The sequence below is a fragment of the Triturus cristatus genome, chromosome 5_1 (genome assembly GCF_964204655.1).
Source record: "Triturus cristatus chromosome 5_1, aTriCri1.1, whole genome shotgun sequence".
NCBI lineage: Eukaryota > Metazoa > Chordata > Amphibia > Caudata > Salamandridae > Triturus > Triturus cristatus.
Window position 1 is genome coordinate 102,593,332 of NC_140587.1, and position 14,230 is coordinate 102,607,561.

Here is a 14,230-nt window from a genome sequence, read left to right on the forward strand (position 1 = left end):
GGTTCTTAACCTCCGGATAGAAAAAAAATACAGACGGGCCCCACAGGATCCCGCGTACATCAAAGCGCAACTCCCCTTAGACTCTTCAGTCGTGTCAAATGCCAGAAAGCGGGCGAACTCCCAAACAACTGGAGACACACCGCCCCCAGGCAAAGAGTCTAAGCTCTTGGAGGCTTCCGGCAAAAGGGTTGCCGCACAAGCTGCTAACCACTGGCGCATTGCCAATACACAAGCCCTATTGGCTCGCTATGATAGGGCTCATTATGATCAACTAGAGGACCTTCTGCAACACCTGCCTGATCAATACAAATCCCAGGCCAATGACCTCATCCAAGAGGGCAAACTAATATCAAATGCCGCAATCAAATGTGCATTAGACGCAGCGGACACCGCCTCTAGGGCAGTAAACACAAGCGTATTACTTCGACGCCACGCATGGCTCCGTATTTCCGGCTTTAAGCCGGAAGTACAAACAACCATTCTTGCTCAACCCTTTAATCAGGAGCAACTATTTGGACCCGCAGTAGACACTGCATTAGAAAAGATGAAGAAGGATAATGAGACTGCCAAATCAATGGGAGCATTACAGTCTCCTCAACCCAGAGGCTCCTTTCGTCGCTCCTTTTATAGAGGAGCCTCCAAAAATGTGAGAACAGACACCTCTTTCACCTTCAAAACATCAGGACAAACATCCCCTAACAGAGGATATTTTAGAGGAGGTTACAGGGGAAACAATACCAAGGGCCGAGGGCGGGGCAACACCAACACCAACACCCGCACCTCTCCAGCCACTAAACAGTGACTTGCCCCCACTCCCCCCAGACCATTCCACTCCGGTCGGGGGAAGACTCCAACAATTCCTACCTGTCTGGAATTCCATCACAACAGACAGGTGGGTAAGACAAATTATCCAGTCTGGCTACTGCCTCGAACTCATAAACACCCCCCCCCCCAAACATACACCCAAACACCGTCCCATGTCGTCTCACCACCTCATGCTCCTCAAACAGGAAATTCAGTCTTTGCTTCAAAAACACGCAATAGAACCAGTTCCACTCCAACATCAGGGCACAGGAGTATATTCTGTATACTTCCTCATTCCCAAAAAGGACAAGACCTTAAGACCCATACTAGACCTCAGACTACTAAACCAATATATACAATCAGATCACTTCCACATGATCACTCTCCAGCAAGTCCTTCCATTACTGCAACAAGGCGACTTCTTTGCCACATTAGACCTCAAGGACGCATATTTTCACATCCCTTTGCATCCCGCGCACAGGAAGTATCTACGATTTGTGGTAGACGGTCAGCACTATCAGTTTACAGTTCTCCCATTCGGAGTAACAACCGCACCCAGGGTATTCACCAAATGCTTGGCAGTTGTGGCAGCATATCTCAGGAGACAACAAATCCATGTCTTCCCCTATCTGGACGATTGGCTCATAAAAGCCAATACTCTCGACAAATGCTTTCTCCACACTCGCCGCACTATTCAAACCCTACACAACTTGGGATTTACCATCAACTATCCCAAATCTCAACTGCAACCCTCCCACGTACATCAATACCTGGGAGCCACCATAGATACATCCAAGGCCATAGCTTATCCCAGCACAGCCAGGATAGCCAACATACAAAATCTCATCAAAAAATTTCAAACCCAACACTCTCTTCCAGCAAGAGTGTTTATGCAACTCTTAGGCGTGATGGCGTCATGCATCTCCATAGTATCCCACGCACGCCTTCAAATGCGTCCCTTACAGGAATGTCTAGCGCAACAGTGGAACCAGGCCCACGGACAACTTACCGATCTGGTGTTGGTGGACAGCCGCTCACTTCGTTCACTGAAGTGGTGGAACACCATCAACCTGTCCAAAGGGCGGCCGTTCTTAGAGCCTCTTCCACAAATTGTGCTGACCACCGACGCATCTCTCACGGGGTGGGGAGCCCACCTCCTTCAACACACCACTCAGGGCAGGTGGACCACTCAACAAAAACAGCTCCACATCAATCACCTAGAACTTCTGGCGGTGTTCCTAGCACTCAAATCCTTCCAAGTGCATCTAAAAAACAGAACTGTCCTCATCCGCACGGACAACATGACCACAATGTATTACATACAGAAGCAGGGGGGGGGACACATTCTCTCCAACTGTCCCTACTTGCACAGCAAATCTGGAGATGGGCAATTCCCCAAAACATCTACCTGCTAGCAGAACACCTCCCAGGGGTTCAGAACCAGGAGGCCGACCTCCTAAGTCGCCACACACAGCAAATACAAGAATGGGAATTACACCCCAAAGTCCTACTCCCATTCTTCCAAAAGTGGGGACAACCAGACACAGACCTGTTCGCCACACAAGAAAACGCAAAATGCCCAACCTTCCCCGCCAGGTTTCCACACCCACAGTCAAAGGGCAATGCGATATGGATGAACTGGTCAGGCAGATTTGCGTACGCTTTTCCGCCTCTCCCACTCATTGCATTTGTGGTACGCAAACTGAAACAACAGTCGCTAACACTCATCCTAGTAGCTCCCACTTGGGCACGTCAACCCTGGTTCACCACACTTCTGGAACTATCTCTAGTTCCACATCAAAAATTGCGTCTCTCCCTGGCTCTATTAACCCAGAACCATGGAGAAATCAGACACCCAGATACTCAAACACTGAACTTGGCAATCTGGCTCCTGAAGTCTTAGAGTTCGGGTACCTCAACCTTCCTCCAGACTGTATGAATATCATAAAAGAAGCCAGAAGACCTACTACAAGGGCGTGTTATGCGGCAAAATGGAAAAGATTTGCCATTTACTGCACTAACAATGACATACGTCCACTGGATGCTTCCATCCAAAACATCATTTGCTATTTACTACACTTGGAAAGATGCAATTTAGCGTATTCCTCTATACTTCTACACCTAGCAGCATTAGCAGCCTACTTGCAAAATAGACAACACCTGTCTCTCTTTAAGGTGCCAGCCATTAAAGCATATATGGAAGGTCTTAAAAGATGTATTCCTCCAAGATTACCACCTTCCCCAGTGTGGAACCTTAATATTGTTCTAACAAGGCTCATGGGTCCCCCATTTGAACCAATGCACAAATGCGAACTGCAGTTCCTAACATGGAAAGTGGCTTTCCTTGTCGCAATCACATCCCTGCGAAGAGTAAGTGAAATACAAGCCTTAGCTCTTGAAGAACCCTTCCTACGACTACAGCGTAACAAAGTGGTTCTTAGGACAAACCCAAAATTCCTCCCTTAAGTCATCTCCCCTTTCCATCTAAACCAGTCAGTCGAACTGCCAGTCTTCTTCCCTAATCCAGACTCAGTAGCTGAGAGGGCACTTCATACCTTAGATGTTAAAAGAGCCTTGCTTTATTACATCGATAGAACCAAACCTTTTCGAAAAACCAAGCAACTGTTTGTTGCTTTCGCTTCACCACATAAAGGCAACCCTATTTCCAAATCCGGTATAGCCAGGTGGATAGTTAAATGTATCCAAATATGTTACCAAAAAGCTAAACGTACTCTTACAGTTCCCCCTAGGGCGCACTCCACGCGTAAAATAGGGGCCTCTATGGCATTCTTAGGGAACATCCCCTTAGAAGATATTTGCAAAGCAGCCACATGGTCTACTACACACACCTTCACTAAGCATTACTGTGTCGATGTGCAATCCAAACAACAAGCTTCAGTAGGCCAAGCTGTCCTAAAAACTCTATTCCAAACTGCTGCAACGGATACAGGTGACCACCGCTAGGGGAGACACTGCTATATAGTCTATCCTAAGTGTGTGATCTGCAGCTCATATGCCTCTAACGGAATATGCTACTTACCAGTATGCATCTGTTCTTGGCATGTAGAGCTGCAGAGCCACACACGCCCACCCGCCTCCCCGGGACCTGTATCTGTTCCAGCATTGTCTTAATTAGACACTACACATGGACATCCTTTCTCTTTATTTTCTTAAACACTCCCATCATTTCCCATCATGGCGAAAAACCATCTGAGGATGGAGTGGATGCCCATGCGCACTGTTGTCCAGAGGAGGAGTCACCTATCTCGTGACCAAAGACTTCTTCCGAAGACAACAACAACCTGCAATCATCCGAGCCCAACACCAGATGGCGATCTTATCCTAAGTGTGTGGGTCTGCAGCTCTACATGCCAAGAACAGATGCATACTGGTAAGTAGCATATTCCTTTCTCTCAAACATGATTCATGATATCACAGCAGAAGGCTTTTTCACATGGTAAAATCACTTAGAACACACCACAATTCCTAAAATGAGTATGGTACCATCAACCAATGATTTATAATGTAACTAGAGTCTTAAAACCTTCTATTAACTGCAATGCTTTTTAATGAGGTGCTATCATGTATATTGGTCCCAGGATGGCTGCCAACACTTCTTGGATGAAGTGCTGACAGTCAATCAGATATCACGATGAGATGTGTGGTTAGGCTCCGCCCAGATATATATGTGATTTTACTTTTGATTTTCTCAGGAACTACTGAACGGATTTACACCATTTAAGCAAAAGGCACGAGTCTGAACTGAGGACTACCTCTTTGCCAAATTTGGTGTAATTCCGTTCAGCACTAAGGGCTGCAGCTGCGTCAACAGGTCCTATGGGAAAATGCATGGGGAAAACGCGTTTTGGGACCCCCTTTTTTCTCGGCCCCCGCTTGAGGAATCACCGTGAAATTTTCAGGATAGGAGCGGATCGGAGCTGGCCAAAAGTTTGGAAAATTTCGCGAAGATTCATCAATCGACGCCAACGTTATTCCAAATAGAATGTTGCGGATTTCCTATGGAAAATAGGTCCGAACTATAACTACCTACTGGCGACTGCCAGTAGGTAATATATATATATATATATATATATATATATATATATATATATATATATATATATTCACTGAAAAAACCATAGGTTTCACACCGGTTATAGTTAGCTGGACATTTTACTGATAAAAAACCAATGAAATTCCCCTGTTATATTTAGTGCAGGCAACTATAACTCACGCGACCGCAGTCCTCTGCTGATGCTAATACTGTATTTAGACACTTATTTGCCCATGTCTTCTTCCATTAAATTTTAGCTATACATATATTACAAATATTTTTTTTTCATAAAGACACATATGTCATCAGCAGAGGATTGCGGTCGCGTGAGTTATAGTTGCCTGCACTATCTATAACGGGGGAATTTCATTGGTTTTTTATCAGTAAAATGTCCAGCTAACTATAACATGTGTGAAACCTATGGTTTTTTCAGTGAATTTGCAAGGTTTTTTAAATGCTATTTCCTAACTATAACGTGTGTGAAACCTATGGTTTTTTCAGTGAATTTGTACGGTTTTTTAAATGCTAAGTTACTTTACGCCATTCGTGGCGTGCGCGCCCACTTAACGCAGTTCGTTCCGTGCGCGCTCGCGCACCGTGCGCGCACAGTGGGCACGCGGTGCGCTTTGCGCACCGCGCGCCCACTTTACGCAGTTAGTGCCGTGCACGCACGGGCACGCGGTGCGCTACGCGCACCGCGTGCCCACGTTACGCTGGATGGGCCATGTACGCACGATGCGCTTCGCGCACATGGAGGACATATTATGCGCTTCGTTGCGAAAGGAAATCTTTTTTCTTTTCATACAGAAAAAGATATGCCATGCACAAATGGTGCCATGCGGGCACCATTTGCACACGGGGTGGGGAAGAGTGTGGTTGATTTTTTTTTTTTGGGAATTTTTTACCGTACGCGTAATCGCCGATTTTTCGCAAAAAATTAAAATTGATTTTTTGGCCTTGGGGGTTCATTGGGGACACCAGCAGCAAGGCTATGTGATTAGGAGCTGTCTAAACAGCCCCTTTACATGTTTTTTTCCCTTTGTTAATCCTCCACCCCTCAGAGTGCGAGAGAGAAAATGGCGGCCGCCGCTTCCTGGTTTCGATCGATTCGAATGTTTACTAAGATCGAACAGCCAATCAGAATCGCGCTCGCGCACGTCACCGTACGCGTACGGTAAGTGCACGGTAAGCGCACCGTAAGCTGGCTCAGATATATATATTGATTTAAAGGCTATTTTCTCAGAATCTACTGAACAGATTTACACCAAACCTACAAAAGGCACTTCCTTGACCTGTAGACTACCTCTCTGCCAAATTTCAAGGAACTCTGTTCAGCCGTTCGGGCTGTAGCTGTGTCTAAAGGTCCTATGGAAAAATGCATGGGAAAAACGCGTTTTGGGACCCCCCTTTTATCTCCGCCCCCGCTTGACGAATCCCCCCGAGACTTTCAGGGTAGGAGCGGAGCGTAGCGCCCCACCTATTTTGAAAATTTCGCGAGGATTCGTCGACCGGCGCCAAAGTTATTCAAAATAGAATGTTGCGGTTTTCCTATGGAAACAGGGTCCTAACTATAACTACCTACTGGCGACCGCCAGTAGGTAATATATATATACACACATACATCTATCCACAGATTCCGTTTTCCTCCCACGTCTTCTGACAAACGGATACGGACCACAAAGTAGGCGCAAAATTATTTATTGATTGTGCAAGTCGCCATGACCCGTTTCAGCCCCTCCACGGGCCTTAATCACATGACATAGTTGGATAATTGTCATTGGCTTATAAAGTGACTAGTGCAAGCGTAATGATTGACACATGAAATGCAATTTCGATCAGCATATAAGAAAGACTACTGTACAATTCTTCGTGTGTCTTTCCTACTTGGCATTGACATTATGATCGTATGACAGTTAAAACCGAGATTTAGTACATTATGTCCTAAAATTAAAACGGTTGAAAAGTCAAATTTATATTGTTCTAAAATACATTGCGCTTAAAATGATATGATAATCGTGCAAAAAGTGACACTGTAAAATGTGCTAAAGTGCCAACGTGAGTGTAGTATTCAACCACATTGCCCAGTTTCATATATCTAAGTCAGTGGTTCCCAAACGTATTCAACCTGTGGCTCCCTTGACCTAATTGGCAGTTGGCTGTGGCTCCCCATCATGTCACTGGTGGGAGAATGTAAGCCAGACCAACAATCTACATATATTCTTTTTTCCTGTAAATGAGGGCCCATCTAGATATTTGTTGTATCAAAATAATAATCGTCCTGACATAACCTCAGGCTCAGTGTGTGATTGTAGATCAGGTTTGAAAATACTCATTTTATTTGGGAGGCCTTACTCTTGGTACTAACTATGACCAAAGATAAAGAAAACGGTTTTAAAAAAAAAATCGGATGAGGTTTTTTTTAAGTTCATGCACGCATTGCAAAGCAAGGGATGAGCGGTGGACACCTAATGACCCCTTTTATATACGCAGCTTAGAACTTTCACAATGCCACTTGTCGCACAGCCTCCATCACCTGTCCGCCCTCTTTGTCACAACACCAAATAGGCCACCTGGTGTGCACCTGTTCACGTGCAGCGGCTAACTTTTGGCAAGTACGCCTGCACAGTTGCTGCTTTCTTTTATATTTCCGATTATATATGGAATTTGTTTAATTTTGCAACACCCAGCCTATGAGTTTTACATACTCTCGGAGTCCGCGCCATAGCTCAGCCTCAGCTCATAATGTTGAGACACAAGAGAGACAAAAGAACACAGTCTTAACCTGCATGTGGGAGGCTTGTTGACTGTCTTGTAATGCGATGGACCTGGCAGGGACAGAATAAACTTACATAAGAGGGTGTGAATTTGAGCTCTCCTATCACGGCTGACATGCTGCACTCCATGCACATTACCACCAAAAAACATCTTTTCCCTGAGGAGAATCACACTGAGATGTCCTCAAATCATGAGAAACAAACACTTTGAAATAAGTAAAGTAAACAGCTGTAACTTTGTACTCGTGCCCGTGTCTCTTCCTGGGGCAGTGGGGAGCGAATCCAGCCAAAGGGAACATTTTGTTAATTACTAACAGCCAAGCAGTACAGACTAGCACTCACTGTTTTGACAATATATATTTCATATATAAACCTCTCCTGAGCACATGTGATGCTTGAGATAACGGCATCTTAAAGAATACTCTCCTTAAATGTTGATTGACCAAGAAGTAGTACCAGTAAGGTATCCTTCACAGCAAGGGTGAGCCTTGCCCAGGCCAAGGCCCCTATAGCCTCCCATCTGCTGCCGCGGGCAAGCAGTGGATACTACTAAAGCATCAAATGTGCTAATGTCCTTCCCTGATGCTGCCATCTTGATCCCTGACATCAGGGATAGAGGGGCCATCCAAAATGAGCCAAATCATTCGGAAAGCGCAACTTTTTCTTGATCTGGATTGGGAGACGTCAGAGGCAGAACAAGTCTTCCCTTCGGGGAAAGTAATGAGGGTCACACGAGCCAACTGGGAGGAGGTGCTGTTGCTCAGAAAGGGAATGTGTGTTTATTTCTGACAAGTCCGACCATAACATTACTTCAGTGGCAAACTCCTGAAATATACGGAGGGAAGAAGGGGGAACTTCTTTCACTGAGGCTGAGAAGGAAAAGGGTTATTAATATTACACACTAATATTAATGACATGCTTCGTGCCTGGCTTTGGCTGAGGGTCAGACTGGGGCCAGTAAACTAATCCAGGCTGCAATGTTGCCTATTTCCAACGCCGCAGCGAGTTTGCCCACTGAAAATTCTGTCTCGTAATTTCTGGCGCGGAAACTAACAAAGTGCAGGAACAGCAGCCAGCATAATTACAGGGGCTTGGCCGGTCACGAGTTTATCATGTCCCCCTTTTTAGCAGTAAGCAAGGAGTATTTTGGTCCGTGTGAAACCAACCTGTGTAAATTGTGAAGGGTCCTCAGAAGCGCTGTGCAGCAGAACACGGAAGGCAATAACGCTTGATAGTCTCTGTGCGTAAGCAGAGGCTATGTGAAAGCACGTCAGAAGCGCGTATGGCGACCGTGCGCTCCTGGGCCAAACCATGATTTCAGATAACACAGGTGGCATTTGAAACTCCCCCGTGTGTTGCGCCGCAGCTGGGTGTCATTTAAACAAGATTCACTGTCTTGCTGCCTTCAAGCTGACTGCTGACAGGTAGGGGTAGGGCATCAAAAGACACATCACTTGTTAATTGCGCACATTCTCACAATTACAATACCACATGATTCGAAGCTTCCTCCGTGCAGGTAATTTTTCCCACATCGTGCGCGGCGCCCCTGGTGACCCCTAACGGTGCACCGGGGTGCCGCGGCGCACAGTTTGGGAACCACTGATCTAAGTGTATTACATAATGTTTTTGTATATGTATTTTGTCACAGTTACATTTTAACTGTACAAGCTTGGTACTGGAGCCCCAGTTTCCCAGCTCTGAGCTTGAATGAAGCAATGGTGGTCATCCTTATGTACATTCCTGTTAGGATTATTGTCATTCTTTCTGCTTATTACTAACAGTTTGAATACCCTGTTTGATCAGATATCAAGTGTAGGAGAGTAGGATCTGCCCTTATGTTGCTCCCACTTTTTTTCTTATGTTAACACTGGTTTCTGGCTATAATCTGGCTGGGTCCCTGCTAATCAGGGCCCCAGTCCCTCTGTTCTCTCTAAACAACTTGGAGTGCATATTAGATGCACTAGTGATTGGATACTGTGGTACCTTGTGAGCCCCTAGTATATGGTACCTTCGGTACCAAGGGCATAGGTACTTCACAGGCCTACCAGGGGCTGAAGCATGTATTATGCCACCCCTGGGAAGCAGACTAAATCTGACACCACAGGCCTGCTACTGCAGCCTGGGTGAGGTAGTGTTAGCACTCCTCACTGAGATATAGGTTCCCTATATCTCACCTTACACACACATATAAGCCGTCACCCCTAAGGCAGGCCCCATCAATGCTGAGGGCCGGGTGCTTGGTTTACATGTGAGGGGGTGCCTCTGCATGAGCAGGGCCCCTCTGCAACTGGCAGAGTCTATTCGCTGTGGCTGTTTGTGGATGCGGTTAAACCATATACTCTTTAAGTGCATTATAACCTCGCGGTAAATGCTAGCTCTGGGATGGCTGCATCAAAACATGTAGTGTTTGGTGTCAAACACTTTGGAATCATACCCCCAAACCAGTAACTGGTATGGCAGGATGATCCCACTCTTCTAGAGGGGTAGACATGTACCTACTGTGGAAACACAGTAGAATCCTGAAAGAGCCCTGGCATCACAAAATGGATGCCACCAGCACAGACACTGGGCTGCCCTCCTGCTGCTGACCGAAACTCGCAGTGGAGGAGGCCCAACAATAGGCATCCTGTCACAGGGTGGTGTCGCCACCTTCCAGACCGGATTTAGTGTATTGGGGCTTGGTGGGTGCACTCCTAGAGTGCTTTGAAGTCCCACACCGGGGGAGCAGTAGGCTCCTCTGTGCATATGCCAGCTCAAACCGGTTCAGGGGCTACCTGCCCCTGCTCTGGCACGAAACTGGACAAAGGGAAGTGGGTGTAACCACCCACTCCCCTGACTCTCCCATAGGAGTGGTCATAGAGCTAGTCCCTCCCTTTCCTTTAGTATAAGATTGGGAACCCTTGCCATTGTAAACTAGAAATCCCTGGACGACGCTCTACAAGAACAATCCTGGAACTTCGACGTTCCACTACCTTTGGAAGACTGAAGAATCTCCCTTGAAGTCAAGGAGTGACTCCCCTGCTTGGCAGGCACCAAAACTTTGAATCAGCGGTCGCAAACTTTCCCGCTCCCGCCGGAGTCCGAAGTCCCTGAAGCCCCGGAAGTGGATTTCCTGACCTCGACGGCCATTGTGAGTCCCCAGCAAAGCTGAGGCGAGTGGACCCCCACGAGTGACGAGGAACAGCAATACCCGGGTATCGTGCACTATTGTCGAGAGCAACCCCTTCACGATGTTTTACGAACTTGTGCATTGGACCACGTGTGGTCCAAGCCTCCAGCAGGATTTCCACCGAAGATCAGTGGCCTACCTCGTCCCGAGTGACCGTGGGCTCCTGTAAAGTGAATCCTCACGAGGCGTCTTCGCTATCCCTTGCCCGTTGGCTTGTGGGTCCCCTGAAGACTTTCACATCGAACCAAAGGGCTCCCCTGGTTGCTCCAGGCCTGCCCTGACTTCACATTCCACGAGACTTGCTGTTGCCAAGACTTGTTGGCTCCAATCCGGCTACCGACACCTCAGTAAGTTGCAGTCATCGTGGGACACTCCGAATCCAGCTCCTAGTTGTCGTCGACGCCCCCTGGACCTCGTGGCTGAAGAGTCAAGACACCCATGAGCACCTGAAATCACCCGATGACCGTGGGCATTCATCTTCCTGGGCCCGGGTCACTGGCAAGTGACTTTGAACACTGTCTCCTCTGCTTTCACGTCTTCTTTCTACAGAATCCAAACTTGATCCATTGAAGTCTATTGGAATCCGCGGCTGTGTTCTCACACTGCATGCGTCTCCCGTGGGTGCTTTACTTACCTGCCTTGGGTGGATTAGTGAGGCCCCAGAGCTTCTGAGGACCATAGGCCTTCTCGCTTCTCAAGTTGTTCTTCCTTTACCTCTTTTTTAGTATATGGTCTGGTACGCCCCTAGGGCCCCAGCCATATAGGTGCTTAATTTGTTGTGAAACATTGATTTGTGCATATGTTCCTGACTTCTAATCTCATAAAGAGATTAGTAGAGTGTGTCTAGAAATAAATACGTATATATTTTATATATATACCTGTGTGGTGTCCTTTCATTTGGTAATTCAAGAGATTATAAGGTAAAACAAGCTGCTTTACATTCCTCAGAAACTTAGCATGAAGGCTGCTCTCCACAGCTACCACTAGGATAGCTTTCTTTAAAAGGTTGTCTTAAACCTATCTACCATAAGAGTCGAATTGGACTGGTACAAGGTGGACACTTTAACTAGTGACCAGCATATGCCAGGCCAACTTCTCACATCAAGCATTGTGGATCAGTATGATATTAATAATTATGTAATGGAAAATCATCGTATTGCTATTGTCCTCATTGACATTTCCTACTCTAAATACACATAAATAAATACACATTATAATAAATATCATATAAGCAATGTAATACAATCCATAATAGATAAAATATGCTTTAAATATTCATGTATGTGCCAATAAATGTCAATAAATATTAAAATGTCAATAAATATCAAATAAATACATATGTAAAAACCAGTCATAATACACTGATAAAATGATTGTCCTAGATTCTTACTAAAACCTCCCCACAATATGTCGACATGGATTAGACAACTAAAGACATGTAAAGAGATCCTCAGTTATGTTTAGACCTGATGGTTGTTTGGTGTTAAGTTCCAATATGTACCTAGTCTCCAACTGGCGTAATCTATGTTCTCTATTGCCGCCCCGTCTACTTAGTGGTACAGAATCTATAACAAAATACCTGAGATCCTGGCTTCTAGATGCATGCTTGATTTTGAAATGGCGTGCCACCGGGTAGGTATTGTCTTGATTGTTGATTGCCCTCAGGTGCTGTAGTATCCTTTTATGTAATTGTAAGTTAGTGCTTCCTACATATTGTAGGTTGCACGGGCATGTAAGGACATTTGTATTTGTATTTTGTACTTATAACGCGCAACTATCACCCAACGGGTATCTTGGCGCTCGGACTGTGATGGAGAGAAACTTCTAGACCAACAAATGTACTACAAACTCTGTCTTGCATGTGAGTAGTTTAGTTATTTTGTGTTTGCTCTCACTAAAAGGAGTAGTATAAGTTGTTTTATTGTCTCCTTGTTAGTACGGCTTGCATGTTTTACATTTAAAAAAACGGTATGAGTTTGTAGCCAGTTAGTAGTTTCAATGATTTCAGGACTTGTTTTGACTAAGTTATCTCTCATGGAACGACTCCTGCTGTATGTTATGGACGGTCTCTTAGGTAGTTTCTGGACAATAACTGGGTCATTAAGAACCATAGGCCAGTTGCGAGATATTATTGATAGGATCTTTTTGTGTTGCTGGCTGTATGGGATTAAAATCCTAAACTCTATCAATTTCAGTTTTATTGATCTGGGTTTCTGTTCTTGGTAGACTTATACTTTGCTGTGATAGTTATTCAGTCAACAAATCATGTCTACTTTTACACATAGATTTGGAAATAGCATTGTCAACGACCTGCTCTGAGTATGCCTTTTCCAGGACCCGCAATTTACTGAGCTTTTAGTAGGTCTCTTGCTTTGCTGTGAATACGCCTCAGACGAAGCATTTCCCCACAGGAGATACTAGTCACAAGATGTTTAACATGTGAGCTGCTCGAATGGAGTGATGAGTTTCCAGCTGTTTCCTTGCGAAATAACTTTTTGTTCGAGGCATATGAGCTGCAGATTATACACTGTGCATAGATCGCCATCTGGTGTTGGGCCCGGATGTTTGCAGTTTGTTTTTCTTCTTGGACAATGTTTGGAAGTCACGAGTTCGGTGACTCCTCCTTCAGTCCGTACTGCGCATGGGCTTCGGCTCCATCCTCAGATTGTTTTTTTCCACCATCGGGCTCGGATGTAATACTTCGTGCTCCGGCTTCGAACCTTTCCAGTTCGACCTTCGTCGAAAAATCCTCGTCCATCGAGATTCTTTATCTCTCTCTTCGGCACTTCCTCGATTCCAGGCATCAGCAGCGGCCTTCGGGCCTATCTCGACTCCGGTCTCGGCCGATGGAAAGGACTCCCTTTAAGAAGTGCCCAAAATGTGGGTCTAAATTTCCCCACACCGATCTACATCAGGTGTGCAACCTCTGCCTCTCTCCCGAACACGAGGCCCGAGACTGTCCCGCCTGCAAGTCTTTTCGATCGAAAAAGACTATTCGGGATCGACGAGCTCGACGCACCATGGCGCACTCATCTACCTCGGCTCCACCTGACATCTTCGGAGAAGACATCGGAGCTTCGGGACAGCAGCACACTGAACAGGAAGACGACATCGTCAGCACTTCCGAGGCCGACGACTCCGACGTGGAGGAGATCACACCGGCGCAGAGGGTCGTGAGTACTCTACCCCCTCCCGCGCCCATACCGAAAGAGACTCCGGTTACACCTTCGCCTCCGGGCCTAGGCAAAACCAAACATACCGCTTCCATCACCCCACCTTCGGGCCCGGTGAAGAGGCATCATAAGTCTCCCGGCGGCTCGGGCTCGAGCCAGCCTACTAGCGGTGCCGAAAAACACCCTTCGGCACCGAAGAAATCCACACCAAGCTCCGTTCCGAAGCCATCAGTGTCGAAACCTGGCCTCTCGGTGC

The 14,230-nt window shown here is 46.2% G+C and overlaps 1 protein-coding gene across 6 annotated transcripts in view; it reads left to right on the plus strand.

The window, feature by feature from the left end:
- NUGGC (nuclear GTPase, germinal center associated) overlaps positions 1–14,230 on the plus strand; it is a 1,337,967-nt gene that overhangs the window by 531,405 nt on the left and 792,332 nt on the right. The window lies entirely within an intron of this gene.